Here is a 23,445-nt window from a genome sequence, read left to right as displayed (position 1 = left end):
CCAACCCAAACTACATATATGTATACACACACACAATGTATATAGAGGCACATGAAGTTCAGTGAAAATTGCATGCTCTCTCAGTTGTGTGGCACAAAAATTTAGGAGGGAGTGAGGTTGAAGGGAAGCTTTTATAATCTTCTAAGTTTTTAACCATTCTCCAGGGCAAAATTCACACCTAACATTGTATAAAAGGTGACATTATTGTAAAGATAAGGACTATAGGTGACACTCTTGAAAATACTTAAAGGAGGTTGTTTGAAATACTTTGAAATGCACTCTGTTTTTTTTGTTTTGTTTAAGTTGGGATGGACAATTGACTATTGTGCAAAGGTAGATTGCATCCACAACTCGATATTTGTAAAGCAATTTAAAGGTCACTTTAACAATTCCAGTAATAGTGACCATTAGTGATTTTGCAAAGAAAACAGACATTGCAAGATAAACCAAAGTGCTTTGAAAGTAACTGCTATTCTCTCTTCTCTATGTTCCTGAACTACCCCCATCTTTGTCGTATCTGATCACCTTCCAGTAGCATAATAAGGGATGTGACTAGCATGCATTGCCTCAAGTATACTTGCTGCTTTATTTTCTCCAAAACGTTGTTATGCTCTGATCTCACCCTGTACAGAGTCAACAAAATCATGTTTAATGCTTTTACAACAAAAGCAGTTTAATGCAATTTAATATTCACAGGCAAAGTGGTATCAACACAGAAATCCCCAAAACTACTTCCACTCTTTATTAGAGATTTAAAAAATGTGTCTGAACAAGTTAGACTTTTTTAAAGAGTAGAGTTTTTTGAAGTTTATGGTGTAGGGTGTCTTTCCTTCCAACGCAACAACCCCTCACTATAGTTCACAGGATCATAGCATGTCAGGGGTTGGAAGGGACCCAAAGAGATCATCAAGTCCAACCCCTCTGCCAGAGCAGGACCATACAATCTAGCTCAGGTCACAGAGGAATGCATCCAGACAGGCCTTGAATGTCTCCAGAGGAGACTCTACAACTTCTCTGGGGAGCCTGTTCCAGTGGTCTGTGACCCTTACAGTAAAGAAGTTCCTCCTTGTGCTGAGGTGGAACCTCCTGTTCTGTGATAAGGCACTAGAATCACATTATAGCCTTTACTTTAATCCTATATAAAGCAGACATAAAGTATTGCTTATAGTCCTCCTCTTAAATGCAGTTGGTCCTTCTGACAGCGATAGCTAGACTGAAAGTTTCTGCAAGTATAGCTACATAAACGTATCTCTAATTACTCAGCTTTTATATAGCCTTGGGTTTCCAGAGAGAATTGGAAATGTGACACATGATCAGGACTGCAAATATTTTTTTCAGCACTGGATTAATTAACATTATCTCAAAACCAGAAAGAACAAAGCTACTAGGTATGTGGAACATTAATCACATCACTAGTAATTAGTGCTAGAATACAGAAATGAAAAAGACAAAACTAAATGTTTCATCCAACTGCAATTTACAAGAAATACTGTGAAAATGGGCTTGAAACCACACCATTTATTATTTTTTTAATGGATAGAAGGGCAGAGAGAGGAAACCTGGAATCTCAACAGAGTAAGAATGCTTGAACAAAAGAGCAAAATTGCAGTATGTGCAACTCAAAAATGCTACAACACCAACATACAGGTATTGGAAGGCAGTGTATAAAGCAGCAATATACATCCATGAAACATACAGTGAATTTTTATCTAACTCATGTAGTCCTTAGGTTATGAGTCTTAGTAATAACAAGATCAATAACAGAGCAAAGCACTAAACAGATCCACAAGGACCCAGGACCAGTCATCAGTGAGGCAGATGTAAAGCAGTAAGTTTTCTGCCCAGAAGCTGAAGTTTGGGCATCTGGAGAATATAATTTTGGGGGATCTCATTCAGATGCAAAGCTATTGCCTATTCCACCAACACTAAGCTATCCTACTCACTCTAAACAATGAATGTGCTGGAGAATTTTACTCATGGCAAAGTCCAACTATACCACAGATTATATATAAAAACTGCATTCATAGCTACAACTATCCAGAATGACACAGAAAATAAACAACATAGAGAGCTCAAAACAAATGTGATGCACCAAAGCAGTATGGACATATCTGCTGTCTCTTGATGTTTGCTTCTATCCTTGTTAAACATCCTGCTGCACCTTGTCTCTTTTTTGCTCTTCTAAGCTGACAGGAATGCTGCTGACAAGTGGTAGAGGTGAGCATCCTAAAAAATCTGAACCCTGGCAGACCTACAGGGAAATTATTTTATCCTGAAGAATTATTTGAGGCATTTTAATCCATTCTAATTTCTCATGCCATTGCTTATTTTGACATCTGCACTTTCCTGTACAGTCAGGCAGGTTCTCAGTTTGAATTGCAAATGGCAAGGCAATAATTAGGCACGACGAGTACAGAAACAAGAATTCACTGCAATAGGTGAGTCCTTTTTGAATTTCTCACTAGGGAAAATGCATCCTGGGCATTCCTACACAATGATCTTAACTTCAGCAAGTCCAATTATACTCAAGTGTGTGAACTGTGAACAGATTTTTCACAGTACCAGAAAACCTTTCAGGCTCTCAAATAGTTCACAACCTGACCTCTGCAAATGTATTCCTATGAATGAATGTTATCTGAATGCATATAAACAGATTTCAACTTAAAGAGAGATTGTGAAGCTGACTGTTTGCTGTATACTATTTGCTGTACTCCATTAGCCACCTAACCCAGTGCATTTGAACATAGTTTACAGCTGCTAGCACCTCACACCATGCCCCAGAACAGCCCTACACAACGAGCAGACAAGGCTTAGGATGAGTAACTCAGGAAGGTTACTTTCTGGAGGTCAGTGATATGGAAACAGGAATAAAGCCAATTTCTTTTGCTAGTATGAGACCATCTTTCACCCCTGGGATGCAAAGCTTTAATTTTCAGTGAAAGTTGAGCTTTTCATATTTAGACTGATTCAAGAAAGCCCCAAAGTTTACTGAGCAGCAGTAGAATGATAGGCTTAAACATTTGGCTGAATACAGGCCTCTGTGATTATATTTTAACATAGTATTCTATCAAAGAACCTAAAAAAATTAAAATCCCCCCAAGTGAGAAATACCTTTTCTTCACTTGTGGCTTGCTGGTTTTCAGTAGATAACCACTTGGTTCCAATAATAATTTAAAAGAAAAAAAAGGCTGAGATACAATCAGTGTAGAACCAATTAGGCAAATTATTTAATGGATTAATATAAATTACGTTGTTTAATTACAAGATCAAAGGAAATTATATTGGTTTCAATTAGTGTAATTCAAACCAGTGACGAAGCAAGGAAATCAACTGATTTTTTGAATGCTACCTTCCAACTTTATCCAATAAAGGTTGCATTAACTACATGAAGATGTAAAAGTCTACAGCAATAAGAAATCACTACATGAACGATGTTAAACTAGCACAATACTCTTGAATATTGTTTTTCTACCACTTAGAAATTTGTATTTTACTATCAAAACATGCAATAATCACAGTGAGATGCAAAGGGAGAGAAATTGAGAAAGATGTCATCTCAGGTCAGAACTAGATATTGTCTGGTTCCTACACAAAGACTGAACTATTCACATATATGCTTTAAAACTCTAAATTACTGTTGGATTTTTAAGCTTGCTCCTTCTCACTGCTGCAGCCTGGTCTAGTTGAGGATGTCCTTGCTGATGGCAGGGAGGTGGGACTAGATAAACTTTGGAGGTCCCTTCCAGCCTGGACCATTCTATGGTTCTATGATTCACTGCTGCTGGTTTGCACATCACTTCTCCTGCCTGAATATAACCATCGGCAGCCACACACAATCCGTATGCCACTCCTGCTTCTCTCACAGGCCACACAGCATAGATGCAGAAATGAGAATGAGCAAGGCATACAGCCTGAATTGAGGACTGTCTTCCTGCTCCTCTCTGCTGCTACTCTCACCAAAGACTGTCTTTGCCCTCTGAGCAAAAGTAGTGCTAGAGGCACCTAGACCTGAGTCACAGAAATATCATGAGAAGTATGACACTGTCTCCACCCCAGAACAAGGCATTCAGCATTTAGGCTGTGCAGAAAGAACAACCTGACTGTAATATTTTGTGCACTGTTTTGAAGCACTCTGCAAAGCTTAGGTCCTTGGCCCAGCACAGCTTGCTTCCTACCCTGTCAAGATTACCACACTAGTTGTTCCATCACAATCTGTCCTCCCACCCATTAACTAAGGATGCAAAAGAAATCCCACTGCAAACCAGGCTAAAAATGAACACACTTATCATAAGATGAAGCTCAAATCATTACCTGCCTAATGCACTTGTGGCAAGGAACAGTTACAGTGCCTGAGAAATAAATACCAGGAATATATAATGAGGATCATGACCTTCACTATGTTCCTGCTTACTGAAATTAAGGATGCTGTTTCAGAAATCTCGAAAGTTTTCTGTCCCAAGATGACAGCAGCCACCAGAGCTGAGTCCAAAGCTTTGACAAGCCAACTTCATAGAATCACAGAATCAACCAGGTTGGAAAATACCTCAGAGATCATGAAGTCCAACCTATTACCTAACACCTAACATCTCATGACTAGCTAAACTATGGCTTTGAGTGCCACGACCAATCCTTTTTGGAACATCTCCAGGCACAGTGGCTCCCCCACCTCCCTGTGCAACCCATTCCAATAGCCAATTACTCTTTCTGTGAAGAACTTTCTCCTCACCTCAAGCCTAAACCTCCCCTGGTGCAGCTTGAGACTGTGTCTTCTTGTTCTGGTGCTCTTTGCCTGGGAGAGGATACCAACCCCCACCTGTCTACAACCTCATTTCAGGTAGTTGTAGACAGCAATAAGGTCTCCCCTGAGCCTCCTCTTCTCCAGGCTAAACAACCCCATCTCTCTCAGCCTCAAGACCTCTCCCCAGCCTCATTGCCCTTCTCTGGAGATGTTCAAGTATCTCAATGTCCTTCTTAAACTGAGGAGTCCAGAACTGGACACAGTAATCAAGATACAGCCTAACCAGTCCAATTGCTTGGCGTCAACATTGCAAAGCATGCAGGCTTAACAAGTTGGATTTTCCTCTACGAATAACAGCCACTTAGACAAGAAAAAATAAAAAGCAACCAACCCTCTCTTGAGGATTATAGTGCACCAGGATGTAACAAAATGCCAAACATAACACATTTTCCTCCTGCTTTTGAATACATGAACTATCTTCCTTTAAAGCTACCATCTGTATTAGCATAACACATTCACTGCGGTGTCATTTTGTCAAAGGCCTGGCACTTAGCTTAGGTGAGCTCTGGATTCAGCTCTGCCTCATCTTAAAGGCATTAACAATTTTTGAATGGGTCACAAGCACTCTCAGGGATAATTCATCAGAAGTTTGTTTCATTCATGAAAGTTCTGGACTTACTCATAGGCTGGATGTGAAATGAATTCAAAATGTGTTTAAAACGCAAAAGTATCCTTTGACTCCAAGAGTTAGTTGATATATTTTTCCAGCTGGTTTGTGACATGAAAACTTCATAGTAAGCTTGTTAGTCATATCTAAAATATAATCAAATACATTTAAAATAAATAACCCTTATAGCTAAACATCAATCTCTGCTTTACCTGATGCTATCTCACTATTTGGGCTTCTGTTTCAGAGGTGGGGGGAGCAGGGGTGTGAAAGGGAAATGAGAAACAGAGCAAGCAGAATATATCCATCTGGACTAAGCCAACAAGCATTATACTAACTTGCCACTGCGAATCTGTACGTTGCATTCGTTTTGCTCCACTGTTTGTAGCCACAACAACCTAATGATGTTGCTTTACAGAAATCCCTGCACATCCAGTACCAGCAGAGTGCTGCTGGTTTCAGCTACTGAGCTCTGCAGGCAAAAAAAAAAAAAAATCTCAAGCCTGAGCTCACTGCAGCTCTAATTAAAAACAAAGTGCAAATGATTCATTTCACTGTTTATTGTTAATGGTTAAGCTACTGGAAGAAGCCCTACTAGAGCTCCTTCTGACCAAACAAACTCATGTGCTGTGTCTAGCAGGGAGCACATTTTGTTGAGAGCAGGTCTACTGGTCACAGGTTAACAAGGACCATTTAGGGACCTATAGGCAGAATAATTATTTGCAATATATTAAAACAGAGGTCTTACACTAGGAGACAGAAGGGGGAAATAAACACACACAGAGAGTGTAATTACAGTCATTTCTTCTTGCAAGGGAGGATACTTTCACCCATTGGTTCCAGCCCAAAGGTGAAGGGCTGTTTCCAGTGCAGTGAAAATGAAAGCAACAGCAGTAGGGTTGCACAGATGTTTATTTTTGTGCTGTGATCTACTCAAAAAGAGCAGGACTCACTGGATCTTATATTCACTCTCACTGTAACCCTTTTATCCCTGCTGTTAAACTGGGAGGAAATTGTATCTGATGCAGGTCTGTGTTCCAAATATTTTATTAATATATCACTGTGGATCCTGCTTTTGCTGGCACTCATTATCTCAGCTTCTACCAAAAGCTGAAGAAGCTGTACCATTATCAGAGGTAAGAAAGCACTTTTTTCTCTTCTCAGGTTTACCTAAACCAACAGGAAGTGAGCTTGAGTCTCATGTGTTAGAGACAACATGACAGCATTGGTACAGACCTCCACACATGCTGATCTACCCTTAAATGCACACTCTCAAGAAAGGCAGCTCTGCAGCCAACAGTCAAGCCAGTTCATTTCCTCTTAGCTCTGTCATCTCCAAGCTACACTAAACCATCTACAATAAAGGCCTTTATCATCTCACACAGAAATAAAACCTCCTCATGTCTCAACTGGTTATAACTGCAGTGATGAAAATTTGGAGTGCCTACTTTAAGGTCTCTTTCTGTCATACTGACATTGTTAAATGAGTTCACTGTAAATAAAGTTTCTTCCTTCCTCTAGAGCAATATACAATCTGGTACCTGACAATGTTAAGATCTACTACTAGAGAATGCTGTAATCCACTTATATTTTATTTTATTTCTCATAAGGATTCCAATGATATTTTGGCAACACTGTCCCTTAATAAATGGTATTTGGTTGAGAGAGAAAACATGTCCAACATGGAGTTACAGACAGGGTTAACTATAGCAGAACTTATCATATTAGCAAGGCAAGATTTAAGTTCAATGGAGAAGACATACCTTTGAATTTGAGAAGTTAAAGGGTGTTGCATTACCTAGGCAATAGGATAAGTTTCAATTTTACCTTGGAAACTGCTGTTCAGCCTGTCACTGATAGGTATATTTTAACAAGATACATGGGGATTTAGGAAAGAATCCCCATTAATGTTAATGGGATTCACACAGCTACATCCCTGTGCTGGAAATGTTTCTACTAATGTGTCTTTCATATAGCCTCTGTGTGTGTATGCACATGCATGTGTGTGTGTGTCTAGCTAATGGTTAAATGCATAGGTAAGAACATTACACTTCCAAGTGCTACTGTTTCATTCTGTGATATATGACAAAAATGGAAATAATATATGACTCCTGGAAGAGTGGGGCTTTTTTACAGCAATGAGTAATTCTGCTCTGAAGGTGGGCTGGAATGGAAACATCACATCAGTTGCATACCTGTGGGTTCACAGGAGTGAGGTCTGCATCCCTTATGTCCTTTTGTACAGTCACTGCCTTACTTCTAATAGAATCCTTGGTAAAGGAGAGCCATTGAAAACTTGGTCAGTGGTACCTGCTACAATGTGTGTTGAACTGGACAGAAAATCTGCTAAATGCCTGTATGCCTTTCTGATCTGGTGCTGAGCAACCACAGACTCCACCAGTAACTATCTATGTGGAAGCTGGATTGCTACTGGGAGAAAGCTTGACCAGTACACTGGAGATCTGGTATACGTGTACATGGCCACTATAGCAGCAGCAAATGAACTGCAGCAGCTCCATAAAGAGTGTTCTGAATAAAAGAGGGTTTCACTTTAAAAATACAAAGTACTCTCCTATTATTACCTGTCAGGTAATAGGCAATACACACAGGAAGCAGCCAACCTACAAGAGACACCCCAAGGAAAGAAATATGCTTATCTGCAGGGCCAAACAGCACCTTGAAACACAGCAAACAGAATGCATCAAAAGGAGTGACCACCAGGATGCTGGATTTTCAGAAGTATATCTGAAGGCACAGTGGAACTGAAACTTGAATCAGTACAGAGGGCTGAACATTGAGGGATGAAAAGAAAAATAGAAAGTTAAAATATTTTTTTTCCTTACCATTTTATCAGTGAAAAAGAATTAGGAGTAAGTAAAACTCAGGTGTCAAAAATAACATCTAAGACACTGGCACACCAGATAGAGGCATTTAAAGAGAACCCTCAGCCAAAACAAAAAGAGTTTTACAGAGGGGATAGGAATGACTAATTTTAAATAAATAATTAAAGCACAAAATTTATACTCAGAGTTGAAAGCAGTGGTGTGCACCTGTCATCTTGGAGATCTGTGTGATCTCCTACATAGTGACTGCTTTAAGAGCAGGTTACATCTTTTGAGTTTACAACAAAGAATCACAGGGGAAAGAAGCATTTGCCTAGAGAAACATTCCTCCAGACAAGGACAGCTGAAGAGGCTCCCTGAAATGCAAAGCAATTACAAATACTACAGCACAGGAAAGCAGACATTTCTAGCAGAGATAAGGACCAAGAAATACAAGGCCTGTGACTGAAGACATAGAATATGGAAAGGAAAAGACAAGCAATGTCAGCTTGTAGTTAGTGTGGAAAACAGAACTCTGGGTCCCAAAGACAGATCAATTCCAAGAAGAAAAAGTAAATGTACGTGTACTGATTATTGTTGCAAAGACTTCAGATGAGAAGACATCTATTGAGGTCTGTAGCACATTTTGGGGAAAAAACACTAGCATATGTTATCTCAAGAAAATGTTATTTCCCATGCTGCTGCCCTGTTTGTGACTATTATGTGATCAGTGATCAATTTGCTTTCATCTGTAGGAAGCCAGTGGCCATTTAATTCCTGACGCAGTGACAAACATCAGTCTTGAAACTAAACAATAGGTCAGCAGAATAATATTCACTTGCACACAGAGATTTCAAAGCAAATTAATAGTTTCTCTATTTTAGAGGAATTTCTGTCACACTTGTGAACTTGGGACTGTCAAACAATGGCCAGGCTGAAAGACATAGAAGATGTTTGATCATATATAGAGAGATCCATCTCTCTCAGGCTCTCTGAAGCAGGTATTCTCTTGCTACTTCCAGAAATGTAAATTGAATATAGACTGAGAGAATGTTTTTATCACTATTTGTGCAGCAGCTAGCAGTGGCATCAGTTCTGAAAGATGCCTCTGATGATTGGTGTGATACAAATGAGTTGATACTAAAATAATATTTTAAAAGAAATCAGGTACCTACTGCCCAAAAACTTTGCCCTTGCACCTCTAATCCCTTTTTTGAATGCTGAATGTGAGGAATGACAAAGTCATTGCTTGCAGCTCTAAACCTAGCAGAGAAGCCCTCAAGCCTCGACCTGCCGTAACACCTAGTGGAAAGTGACCCAGCTACTGGGATATAATATTCTGCCTGCACCACAGATGCTGTGCTATTCACAGTCTGATTATTAGTGCAGTAGCACAGAAAGAGAATGACACATGTTAAGTTCCTCACTTGAAACAAAGCCTTTTAACCTGCAGCTCCTGCATGCTGGTTGGGTGTGCTGCCCACCAGTCTGCCCTGTGGGAGCAGTAATTGGTATCACACCCTATTAGTGTTACCTGCCAATAATTTTAGCCGTGTTACTGGAGCAGCAACTGTTCTCCAGAAGCCTAAATTTACCTTCATAATGCATGTTCTTAGTAAAAAGCTTCACAAAATGGATTCAGACCTGTCTAAAACAAAGTGAAGGTATTTTGATCGCTCAAAGTATAAAAAAAAATTCCCTTTGTTTTACTTTGCTGGTTTCTTCTGCAAACTTCAATTTGGATTTGAGTTCCATACTCATTTTGATAACAGATCACTCTTCTACTTTCATATCATGCTGCCAAATGGGACTCACCTGTTATCTCTGATTGCAGGCAATTTGAACTTAAAGCAAGCCTGTCTATCAACTACTGTTTTAACAGCTGATTAATTAGGGCTACAGGGATCCTGTGGAGGGCTTTATCTGAAGAGCGGCTCAACCATTAGTAGAAGAAACTTCCTTGTACACTCCTAGCTCAGATAACAAAGTAAGATAGTAGTTCACAATCCTCCTCCAGCTAATACAAATAAAGGCACGCCCTCTTATCCTAACACATGAGTCAAACAAATCCCCATGATATAGCACCACAGAGTTTAATTCTCCAGTGCTTCTGCAACTGAGAATCAGAAAACAGACAACTAAATAATGACACATTGTTAACCAAAAGCACAACTATCAAGGATGAATTTCTTGCCTCTCTCCCTTTTCTCTCATTTCTTTTTCTTTTTTCCTTCTTTTTTTCCTCTCCCTCTTTCTCCTAAACTAACCAAGTAGTCAGTCCCTAATGAAACATGAGGATGCACTGTAGTCCTGGACACCTTCTGAGCTACCACAACCAAGTAATTAATTCTGTCTTTGCTCTACAGATAGTTTAACTTGCATTTTAGTATTCTTTCAGATGATGATTTGTGATCCAGACCATGAGAAATTTGCCATTCTTTCAGTGGTTATTCCTCTTAATTGCATCCACATTTCTGCATCTGTCCCATGAACTGGCCTTATCTTTTCCTGTGATTTCAGAACACATGCAGACCTCTCTAAGGTAGATCCATGCCCACAATATGTTGATATGCAGAACTCGGTTGTGGACAGCAGCATTCTAGTATGATCTTGACACCAAAACAATAGTTGGCTCCAACAGTTATTAAAAAAATTATTGTGAGGAAAGGCTTACCAAGTATTAATCACATGCTGGATCAGTGGCAACCTGCATGTTGTGAATTCTTTAAAGCTTTGGCTTTTAGAATGTGGTTTCCATAAGAATCCACTACTGGCCCACCTCACTGAATGCAATACCAGTAAAGATGGGCTTTTTGTCTGGCTGACAAGAGCAGGGTTTGTTCAGGATCTCATTCTAAAGTCTGTCGAAATTAATAGGGACTCTTCTACTGATCCTAAAGAACTTGAAACCAGACTTTTGAGCCTGGAGAAGAGAGCACTCTGAGGAGACATTACAGCTGCCTTCTAGTATCTGAAGGAGGGCTCAAAGAAAGATGGGGATGGAGTTTTTACAAAGGCATGTAGTGACAGGATGAGGGACAATGGTTTTAAACTAGAGAAAAATAGATTGATACTGGATATTAGGAAGAAGTTCCTTACTATGAGGGTGTGGAACACAGGAGAAAGTTGCCCAGAGAGGTGGTGGAGGCCCCATCCCTGGAGGAATTCAAATTCAAACTTAATGGAGCCCTGAGCAACCTTGTCTTGGTGGACATGTCCTTACTCACAGCCAAGGGGTTAGACTAGATGACCATCTAGGGTCCCTTCCAACCTGATGCATTCCATGATTTTGTGATTTTACACAGAGCACTCAGCATGCTGCTGATCCCTGCAGGGCCTTTGAAGAAAAAAAAAATAAAGCAAAGAAACAAAAACTCAAACAAAACCCAAAAAACCCACAAAACAAAACAAACAAACAAAAAACCCCACCAAAAAAACCCCAAACCCCACCACACAACACCAACCAAACACCCAACCTATCCTGGTTCCCAATTCTGTTTGTTTTTTAAAGAGTCTGCACAAAGAACATGGCCTTGCCTATTTCTCAAATTGCAGCCCATCAGCAATAAAAGCAATATCTCTAGCAAACTGTGGCCACAAACTCCTCTCATTACCAGATTTCAATGTAGTTTTTTTTATGGTATTTTTCCAAGTTCCACCTGGATTGGCTGGGTTTCAAGTGGCTAAAACCATATGATGTGCATCTTCCACATGATGCATCCCCAATTAACTGAACCTCTCCAATGAACTTGTAGAGGTGACTCATTCTGTGGTTGGGTAGGTAGGCTTTTTGCAGGCATCTGCAGGAGGGAGAAGGCTTCAAGAGACTTGGATAGGTACTGCCAACTTTCACCCAAAATCTCAAACAGAGATTAACATATTGTTAGACCCTCATGAACAGAAAAGTATTGCTATAGCATAACGAAAATATGGACAAAGGACACAGAAGTCATTTTTGCAGCAAAGAACTGACAGAAAAGAGAAGAAATAAATGCATCCATACCCCTGATCAGATATCCTCTTTTTTGAATGTCCTGTGCACTGAATGTCAGGACTTTTGATCCACTTCATGCACATTTTACCAATTATAATAAATGCTATATTAAGGCTGTATGATTGATTTCTCAAGAAGATGACCAGGATTTTCATGCTTGTTTCACATATATTATTAAAGACATGACCCTGGCAAGTTGATTCACATGTAGAAAAGGCAGCAAGGCTAAATGAAAGTGGACAGGTCAGATATCGGTCTCAGATGTCCAATATAGTACCACTTTGATTCGCTCGTTACTTTCACAGGGGAAAGAAGAATTAGCCTCCACATACAACAACGATGAATGAAGCACCAGCAGATCTGCAGAACCAGAGAGCCTAGTTTCTGCCCAAGATACAGCCCAGGTATTTGACACAGCTAGGTAAGCCTGACCAAAAGTTCCTCAGATAGTGCCAGATCATATCCCCATGGGTCAACATAAACTGAACCTGGATCATCTTCCAAATAGTGCATTGTGCTTGAAATGATATTTTAAGTGATCTGTAACCATTATATACTCGTGTCAAAGACTGAGGTTCAGCTGGATGAAAATGTATTTCCTTCATATTTATTAAGGGAAAAGGTCTCAACATATATTTTAGCACTTTGGAGCACTCCATTCCCCAGGATCTGTGCCAAGGACTAATGACATATGGTATCTCTCCTAGATTTGCAAGTTGAAAAAAGAAGGAAAAGACCCCTTTCATTACAGCATAATAGCATGCTTGCAATAGTTCAATAGCTATAATGAAACATGACAACCCAGATCTGCTTCCAGTGATGTCTCAAGCCAGTGTCTGAATTGCACACTTTTTAACATCTGTCAAGTCACAACTAAATGCAAAATTCCTATACTTGGGGGGGAAGGAAGGGAGAATAATCCTAATTTTCATATTTTGAAAAGATCAGCCTTTTTCAAATCACCAGTTTCCACAAAACATTGTAAATTGTTCCAAAAAAAAGATGTATTTTTTCCATATGATCTTGGGATGCTTGAAAACATTTTCCTGAGCCCTGGCTCTGTAATCTGTGGCAGTAATTGTTATATTTAAACAAAGAGCAAAACACACAGGCGCAGATGAAGAGCAAAAGATATGTAAAATGTAAATATATGGTACACTGCAATTTAACAGTATACTCGTGTGTCAGATACTGAAATGCAAATCTATACCCTGCTCTCAGTATCCTAAATTGAGATTCTATACACCCAATTGCCATGGCTACACAGATCTGCAGCCCGTTATACCAGGCAAGGCTTTTGATTCTGGGTTGCTAGCTCACTTTATACAGAACCATTTGTTTTGATACTTAACTATTACCCAAACCAACAAAGAGTTTGTCTCTACTCACAAGATACAGAAAACACAAAGTCCTGAGGCACCTTCATGACTGATTCTTTAAGGTCAATATCTGTTTGTAAACTACAAAGGCAAAATAATCACCACTTTCATTAAATGAAAACTCAGACTGTTAAGATATGACTCCAGAAGTTATGATTTGAAAAGGAAGATTAATTATTTCTATAAATTCAGGAAGAAAAATACCCATAGCTGAAGATTCTGACTGTGCACCCACTGCAGGCCTCATACACGCAAAAATCTGACTCAAGTGTCACACAGGCATACGAAAGAAATCCCGCAGAAACAGAGCAGGGTTGTAACTGATGAAAGACAAAGCAAACTCTTTCAGCTTGGCTCCTAAAACACTGGGCTGAAGCCCAGATTTTCATGCTTTCTGGCTAAGAAGTGAAGATACTAAAAACAAGCCCCAACAAAACCCCTATGGATTAGCAGGACTGCTGTAAGTTAACCCATTTCAAATTGCTTGTAAGCAACGAGGATCTTCTGTCTTCCAAGCAGACTGTATACACACAGCGGACAGAGTCTAGATGCAAGCATTTGCCAACCTTGATCTTCACTGTTAACTTTAATTAATGAAATAAAGGCCTCACCTAGTATTTTAGATAAAAAAAATAAAATAAAAAAAACCAATCCAATGTTCAGGAAAAATTATCTTTGCCCTCATTTTTTCTCCCTCCCCTAAAACAGTCTAACCTTAATACTCCTGTGGTGGCACTAATAGGATTCCATTATCTGACACACAGTGAGTCATCACAAAGAAACAGAAAACCTTGCTTTCCTATGCAGGAGTCAAGTATCTACTCCTTTGTAAGGTCTCAGCAAAAAAAGGTCTCTGTTCAACTTAATTCCTTTCTTTGCTGCCACGATAGAAAAATAGGGGTACTTTAAAATAAGTAAATAAATCTAGGTTGCACACACACAGAAAAAAAATCCAACAGAAGTGGCATAAATAGAAAATACATGGCTGGTTGCATTTGTCCTTGCAAAAACAATACCAGTTGGTCCAAGGTCTGAGGACAGTGGTAATATTTTTCAGTCATACAAGCATATGCTCTGATACTCTTTTATGGATAAATTCATGAGTTGAGTATAAAATAGAGTGCCTTGGACAATTTGGCTTCACACCTAAGCTTTAACACCCAGAAAAGCTGAATTAAAGCTGAACACCCAGAGTGAAATTAGAGAACTGCTCAATTCAGAAATAACTTGCACAAAACCATTAAAATACAAGCTCTGGAAAATGCAAACTATATACAGTTTTAACCATTATTGTACTAATATAGGGTCAAATTCTAATTTCAATGACCTAGGTCCATCATTTTTGATCTCCACAACGGTTGCACGCATCTACCTAAGAGGGGCCTCAATAATTATATGTTAGCTGTGAACAAAATGAGTCACTGTGAAAACAAACACCTGCACTGTTCTCGATTGATGGCTCATGCATTCAAATATATTTCACATCTTTTAGTTCAGAGTCTAACCTCCCTGCAAATTTGGAGTGATAGCACTGAAGACAATGACTATGTCTATTGTGGCAATGAAGGACAGGGTCTGTCCATAGAGATTTATTTTTTTTATATATATATAAAATCTTCAAACAGCCATTTTAAGTGAATTTCACAATGTCTTTACTCCAAAATGAGCCGTTCATTAACTGAAAGTAACAATCAAAAAGAAAAGTTGAGGGATTTAAAAAAAAAAGGGGGGGTTAAAACTGTGGGGACAGGGATATTTAATCATTGATAACACTGACTGAATTGTAAAGAGGCTCAAAAGAAGGTGTGTGTGAATGGAGATGTCAGATTAGCTTTCCTACTGGTTGGGATTTCAATAACCTACAGTAGATAAGATACAATTAGCATTCATATATTGAGGACAGAGATTTGGAACCAGGTTTCAAAGTATTGTCTAGCCTTGAAAAAGTTTGAGCTGCTTTATTAAATTTTGACAAAATTTATGTTCTAAAAATGCTCTTCACAAGAGGAGAAAAATGTTGGATGATTGTCTTAATGTTTCAACCACCAGCAAACCTGCTGAGAAGCAAATGATGCTTGAGAGTCCTGGAAACTGTAAGACTGATCTATGAAGACTTCCACTGTACTTGAAAGGTCCATGGGTCACAACCACAGGAAGTCACATTTTGAGACCCAGCTATGAAGTTATTTGATGGCCTGAAGATATATCCCACATCAAATGGTGACCTCCTGCACTCCCATACTACAGGTCAGCTTACACTTTTTAGCCTGAGGCCCTTTCATAATACCATGGAAGAAAGAAACACATTCTCAACTTTTTGGGAAGTCTCCCTGAGTTACCTAGAACTCAGCTCTGCAGAACTGTGTGCAGCAGCTCTTACAAAGAAATTCATCTCTTTCAAATGGAGACAATGGTATACTGTGCATGCAAATGCTAACCGCTTCCCATAACAGTCATTAGAGTCCACTGAAAACTATTTCTCCAAATGGAGCTTGCATCCCAAATTTTGCATCATAAAAGCACTTCAGATTATTAGCACTGGTGAGGTGAAAAAATTACTTCCATAAATAAACATTTCTTAAAAGCTACCAGGTTATTCTCTGCTATTAAAACAGACTTAACAGCAGAACTAGCAGTAAAGCAGCCAGTTTTCTGCAGATCAGCAACCCAGTATGTAAAAAATTCTAATAAAACAGAAACCTCTACCACAGTTCAAGAGATACAGGGATATGCTGGAGAGAATCCAATGGAGAGCCACAAGGATGAATAGGGGACTTGAGCACCTCCCATATGAAGAGAGATTGAGAGACCTGGGGCTGTTTAGTCTTGAGAAGAGAAGGCTGAGAGGGGAATCTCACCACTGCCTATAAATAGCTGAGGGGTGGGTGAAAAGTGGAGGGGGCCAATCTCTCTTCGGTGGTGCACAATAATAAGACAAGGAACAACAGGTACAAGTTTGAACATAGATTTTACCTCAATGTGAGGAGAAACTTCTTTATAGTGAGGGTGATGAAACACTGGAACAGGCTGCCCACAGAGGTTGTGGAGACTCCTCTGGACACAAAATCCATCTGGATGCATTCCTGTGCAGACTACCCTAGGTCATCCTGCTTTGGCAGGGGGGTTGGACCTGATGGCCTCTGGAGGTCTTTTCCAATATCTAATGTACTGTGAAGCTGTGATATACCCCATACAGCTGACAATTAGATGCAATTTTGGTCTCTTCTCCCAGGCAACCAGCACCAGAACAAGAAGACACAGTCTCAGGCTGCACCAGGGGAGGTTTAGGCTGGAGGTTAGGAAGAAGTTCTACACAGAAAGAGTGATTGCCCATTGGAATGGGCTGTCCGAGGAGTTGGTGGAGTCACCATCACTGGAGCTGCTCAGGAGGAGATTTGATGGGGTGCTTGGTTGCATGGTTTAGTTGATTAGGTGGTGTTGGATGATAGGTTGGACACGATGATCTTGAAAGTCTCTTCCAACCTGGTTTATTCTATTCTAATTAACTTTACTCAAATGTTCAAAATGTCTTTCTGATTTCTCTGGTGTCTCTGTAAATGTTCAATCCAGGGAAAAATGGTACTGAAATTTTCTACAACTGAAGTTTGATGAAAAATCCTAGGACTTTATTGAAAAAAAAACCCTACAAACTACAAATGCTATCTTCTAGCAGTGCTACTAGCATGTGGGATGATAATCTCCAATTCTACATAAACATATTATTGAATACTTGCAGAGCACTGCATTCTACAAAATACCAAAATATCACAAGTGCTTTAAAAATATCAGTGATGTTATTGATTAGTGTTTTCCTGGATTCATTTCAGTCTGCATTAAACAAGGGTGGTTACTTTGATGAATTACTGCTTCCAAAAATAAAACATAATAAACTATGTGATTTTATTTAAACTGTTCATAGTAGAACAGTACAATACATCAAAAGCTTTCAAATGTGCTCAGCTTGGTGGCTCTTTTGGTTTAGTTGATTAAATAAACTTTGGGAGGGTTTTTAACTTCATGATTATTATTACTGACATGAGATGGTGTAATCAATCTATAATACAGAATAACTTCACCATGTAAGATTTACATTTTCTGGAGAAGAGGAGGCTCAGGGGTGACCTCATTGCCCTCTACAACTACCTGAAAGGTGGTTGTAGCCAGGAAGGGGTTGGCCTCTTCTCCCAGGCAACCAGCACCAGAACAAGGGGACACAGTCTCAAGCTGCGCCAGGGGAGGTTTAGACTCGAGGTGAGGAGGAAATTCTTCACCGAGCGAGTCATTCGTCATTGGAACGGGTTGCCTGGGGAGGAGGTTGAGTCATCGTCCCTGGAGGTGTTCAAGAGGAGATTGGACGTGGCACTTGGTGCCATGGTCTAGGCATGGGGTCTGTGTTGATAGGTTGGACTCGATGATCCTCGAGGTCCTTTCCAACCTAAGTTACACTGTGATACTGTGATACATTTTAGGGCCATCTAGCCTCCTGCCTAAGTCAGGTTTAAAATAAAAGGTGAACAATAAAAGACAGAACACAGAGCATTTGTAAATACTAAACTGCCATTCAGACAAAGCTGGTTGATTGGACATTAAAACATTCATTTCAGACAAATTGCATTGTCTGTAAGTTTATTACATTTATTTTTTTTTTCCTTACATAGGACATGTTTGCATCAAACACAAACTGACCAAATCTCTCTCCTCCTGCTCTTAGCAAGGACAGGTACAGAGAAACCATCACTCCTGAAGCACACAGAAGCATATCACAAGATTCTTGGTTAATAGAAGAATCTCTCAAAGTTGTTGGATTTTTTTACATTTTATCCTACTTGAAGCCAAATTTTAAGGTGACTTCTCAACTGCAAAATTTTCAGTTTAGGATTTATGTTTTCCTTTTTCTTTCTCAAAATAAAAGTCAAAAAAAGTTCTTGCCATTCACTTTAGCAGACCCTGTTTGTCCAGGTGTCTTGAGTTGCTCCCAACCTCAGGGAGCTCAAAGCATCTTCAAAAAGAATGCAGTAGCTGACTTGAGAGATTACATCACCCACCTCTGAAGCTCATCATCTCATCAGCATAAAAAAAAACACCAACTTCTATTTGATTCTCATAAAGAACTGCATAGGGCCCTCTGGATCACAGTAAGAAAACACATTTGTCAAATACAGATAAGCAGAAGTTAGAGGAATCCTGCAAGTTGAGACCATGCATTGAAGACGTTCTGATTAAATTCATCACTATCATTTGCTTGGAAAGTGTTTGCTTTCCAAATGGTTCTTGGAAATATCAGATTTTTACCATCTAAGGCTGAAACCCTGTGAAAACAACTGCTTGGAAAATAATCTGTCTTCATAAATCCTACACATGAAACATTGTTGACACTATGCTGCCACTCAGCACCTCATGACTGATGAGAGGATCCACCAGACAGCGCCCTGCTCTGCCCACAGAGCTGTTAAAAACATGGGTGTGCTTCTTCTATTTAGAGTATTTTTTTAAATATAATTGCCAAAGCTTAGTCCACATCATTAATGCCATAAAAAGTGAGGGTACTGTGTGGCTTCAAAGCATAATCTTTTTGCAGAACAGTCTGCCATGTTGATTTTACTGCAGAGTTTTTTTAGAGAAAGAAAGTAATAGAAGAGAGGCAAGTAGAGGAAGGTTTTGTTTTGTTGGTGGTGGTTTGTTTTTTTAATGTAGAGGAAAGAGTTCTGCCTTCATGTTAATATAACAGTAATCAGTAAAAGAACACTGGGACAGGTAAGATAGGCTTTGCTCTCCACTTGGGTGGGTCAGATTAGCTTCTTCAGGAGAGCCAGTTTGGTGGTGTGAGCAGCCTGCAGCCCTGGCCCCCAGCACTCTGCTCCTCTCTCAGTTCCTCTGTGCCAAGTTTCAGTGAAAGAGTTTGGTTTAGAGAAAGCCATTAACTAAAAACATTTATATTAACCAGTTTCATGTGGACAGAAGTGGAACTGAGAGAAATCACGCACAGAGGGAGGCTGATGATTTGAGCGGGATGCTACACAGGCAGCTGAGGTTGCAAAGAGCAGTAGGTTTTTTATCTGCTTCCTCAACAACCGGACAAGGCACACAACTTTAGCCTCACTCTTCTTCCCTTTCTCCTCTACACTGTGGTCTGTTGCTCACTCCTTAGACCGTAAGTCACTCAGGTCAGGCTGTTCATGATCCTGTACTTCCACATGTCCTGGAGAGGGCTCAGCTGGAGTACCCCGTTGCAGCTACAATACAATAGCTCTATAATTATAGCCATAGCATTAAGAGCCTCATCCCTCTACTCCACTGCACTGAAGTCACCTCCCATCAATGTCACTAGGATTTTAATGCTAAGGATGTAGCTGTTACTTAGCCAAGGCAGATATATGCTTATCAAAGTATCTGAGCTACTGTACTTAGAACCACTGACAGACTTCTTTTGTTCTGCTGCTTACAAACCAAAAAGCAGGAGGGAAGACACTGCAGCTGCCCATACATAAAAGAGGATTTTCTCAGGGATACACCAACAGGACATTCTTCTATTGCTTTTCCCTACAGATCATTTGTCACTCAGCTCTATTACACAACTCTGCAGTAGCTGTGGTTTCCAAAAAAAACATTCCAGGAGACTGCATCACCCTGGACATGAATGCAAAAATGAGTATATAGTTTTCCTTAACCCTGAAATTCAGTGCATGGACGCAAGAATTTGATGATTGTTGATTTCAAAATCATATAGAAAACTGGAAAACACATGGGAATTTATGCTGCTTTTCGAGAAAGAATACAGATACATACTCAAATGCTTTTGCAGTTGCTGCAGACCAAGAAAGGACAGTGTGTTCTCCATGTCAGAGCAGACAGACAAGGTAGTAATAGCAACAGCAGTAAGGAAAGAGCCAAGTTAAACCTTAGGGAAAAAAACTCTACTAGTGAGACCAGCAAAGTACTGACTCAGATTGTCTGGGTGTTGCAGAGCCTCCACTACAACAGAGCTTCAAAAAGAGTACAGATAAACAACAGCTAGGAATGGCATAAATACAGTTGCCTCCTGCTTCACGCTCATTTTCTGTGTTAATGTGCCCAGCCCAGTGCCTGCTCTAGGATAAGATGCATCCCACATTTTTAGTCTTCAAGCAACATCACTTTAATTTTCACTTTCATCTTTTGCAGCAAAACAAAAACTGCATCTTATTGTAAGTAATATAATTTATTTATACTTGATATCATTTGAAAAAGTGATGACACACCACCAGCTCAAGCATGAAGCAGTTTTAATTCTTCAGATGAAGTGACAGATGATTATCAACGTTTCCTTAACATTTAAGCATTCTCATAAATAAATAAATAACTTCTGTTCCTTTTAAAATGCATAGGAAACAAACAAACAAAAATCCTGTATTCTATTTTCTGTGGCCTTCCTGGATTTGTTGGAGGATACATAAGGTGACAGGGTACAGAGTCATAGAATCTTGAGCAATCAGTCCATCCTATTGTGTGAAACGCTTTCTGTCATGTATTGGTTGTTTCTTGCCAAGACTCCTACCAGTCACCGTTTTCATCACGCACTTCATGTTTATCCATCTCCTAATTCTTTACTGTCCCTGGCAAGCTCTTTCTTGCCCAATAATTTGCCCTTATTTTTTTTCCCCTCTGCTGGTACCGTCTACAAGTAATATCAATTTTCTAAACATGTAAGCAAGGTATTAATTACTCAATCCGGTGTTTTAACCATTTGAGGTTTGCTCAAGTGTGCCAATATAAAGAAGAAAAAAAAAAAACCTCAAACTCCTACTAGAATAGTTCTGAAATTAAGCATCACAGTTCAAATAGGGCAACATGAAAATGTAACCATATGGGAACAGGAAAAGAAGGGGTAAAATTCTAAAGTGGCATCAAAACCAGAAAAGACTGGAAACTGCCTACGTATCCCATGTTTAAACACATTCCACATGGCTAAAACACCGATATCCTTGTTTTAAAGTTGTGTGGTTGTGGTTTTTTAATCCTAGAGTTTGACATAGGCCTGACATAAAATGAAACATTTTCACCAGGAAGGGCCTAACCTTGTGACGGTAGAGTCCTAAAAGTTCTTCTGAGGCCTTAAGAGCCTGTTCAAATTTTTGGCATATTCCTCAGATCTCTCATGAATCCACAAAGACTTTTTAAAGTTCACTTGTTGGTTACAGAGCAATCATGCTGCTCCTTCAGGGGCTTCACAGTAAGAACAGACTGGGGGGTGGAACAGGGTGTGTTCGTTTTGCAGAGAGGGACTGGAGGGGAAATAGGGTTTTATCAGAAGGCTTTGGCTGAGAGCTTTTTGGGTTGCCTTTTTTTCCAGCAGAAAAATGTCATTTGGCATCTGAGAACAGGGTTTCTCCTTACCAGTTTGCCTCCTCCCATAAGTAACTATAAACTGTAATTGTTCAAACTCCAAATAAGGTCCAAGGAATTTTTCTCCTCCACCAATGTTGGCACATGAGAATTCAGGAAATATGGTTTGGTTTATCCAATTTTAGTTGAAAATTGCATTAACATATGGGTGCTAAAATAAAATTTGTATGCACATTTTCATCCTCTGAGAAAAGGGAGATATTTAATACCCTTTCTATGTGGCAGAAATGATGAGGCTTCAGCTACAGAACCACCAGTTTTTGAAGTTCCACAGATTTCAGAACTATCTTGACCAAGGATGGCACTACCTTCCCTTTACTTCAGTCCGTGTAGACAAAATAATTCACAGGTGAACAAAAATTCTGTTAAGTTATTAAAGTATCTACCTACTATTAAAATCAACACCTTTTAGAAGGAAAAAAATACAAATTAATTTCCAATTCAAATAAACACTTCCTTTGATTTCAGTACAGACAGTGCTTGTTGTCTGGACTAAGAATTAACATTACCTAAGCATAAGAGTAATACTTTTAACTTGCATTTTCAGTGCATTTGAGCTACAGGCTGGGCTTGCTGATCACAGAATTATTCAGGTTGGAAAAGACCCTTAGGATCATCAGGTCCAACCGTTAAGCTTACTCTACCAAGTTCACCACTAAATCATATTGTTAAGCATCACATCTAAATGACCTTTTACCACATCTAGGGATGGTAACTCAACCACCTCCCTGGGTAGCCTCTTCCAATGCTTGACTACTCTTTCAGTAACAAAAGTTTTTCTTAACGTTTAGACTAAACCTACGTGGGTGTAACTTGAGGCCATTCCCTCTTGTTCTATCACAAATTACCTTTGAGAAGAGACCAGCACCTGTCTATATTGTCCTTTCAGGTTGCTGTAGAGGGTGAAAAGGTCTCTCCTCAGCCTCCTTTTCCTCAAACTAAACAGTCCAGTTCCCTCAGCAGCTCAAGGTCTTTTTCATCTGAAATGATTCTATGTTAAGGTACTGTGGGGTTTGGGGTCAAAATGGGTTTGCAACCCCCAACCCTCCTGGGAGGATGGGCCCAAACCTGAGATCTTGGTGCCTGCAGGTACTTGTTGTTTCTGCTAAGCCACTACAGTGGTCCCACTGAGGGGGTGGCACAGCATCCCCATACAGCAACCTGCACCCCTACAAAGCAGCATGCCCTAGAGGTGATCCTGCTTTGGCAGGGAGCTTGGGCATAATCTCCACAGGTCATTTCCAACCCCTAACCTTCTATGATTCTACAGTGATCTATACAAATCCCAGAATCCTGAGAAACACAATAAATTTAAAAAACAAAAGCAAACCAAAACTCCCCTCTCCACCAAAACCCGCTTACACACACAAAATGAAGTGTGGGAGAAAACAAGAATGAATTCATCATAGTATCAGTCAGGGTTGGAAGGGACCACAAGGGTCATCTAGTTCCAACCCCCCTGC

Source organism: Melanerpes formicivorus, unplaced genomic scaffold (assembly GCF_026170545.1).
Source record: "Melanerpes formicivorus ecotype bairdi unplaced genomic scaffold, bMelFor1.0.p_v2 SCAF_12, whole genome shotgun sequence".
Classification (NCBI taxonomy): Eukaryota; Metazoa; Chordata; class Aves; order Piciformes; family Picidae; genus Melanerpes; species Melanerpes formicivorus.
The sequence above is the reverse complement of the archived record's forward strand: the minus strand, read 5'-3'. Positions refer to the sequence as shown.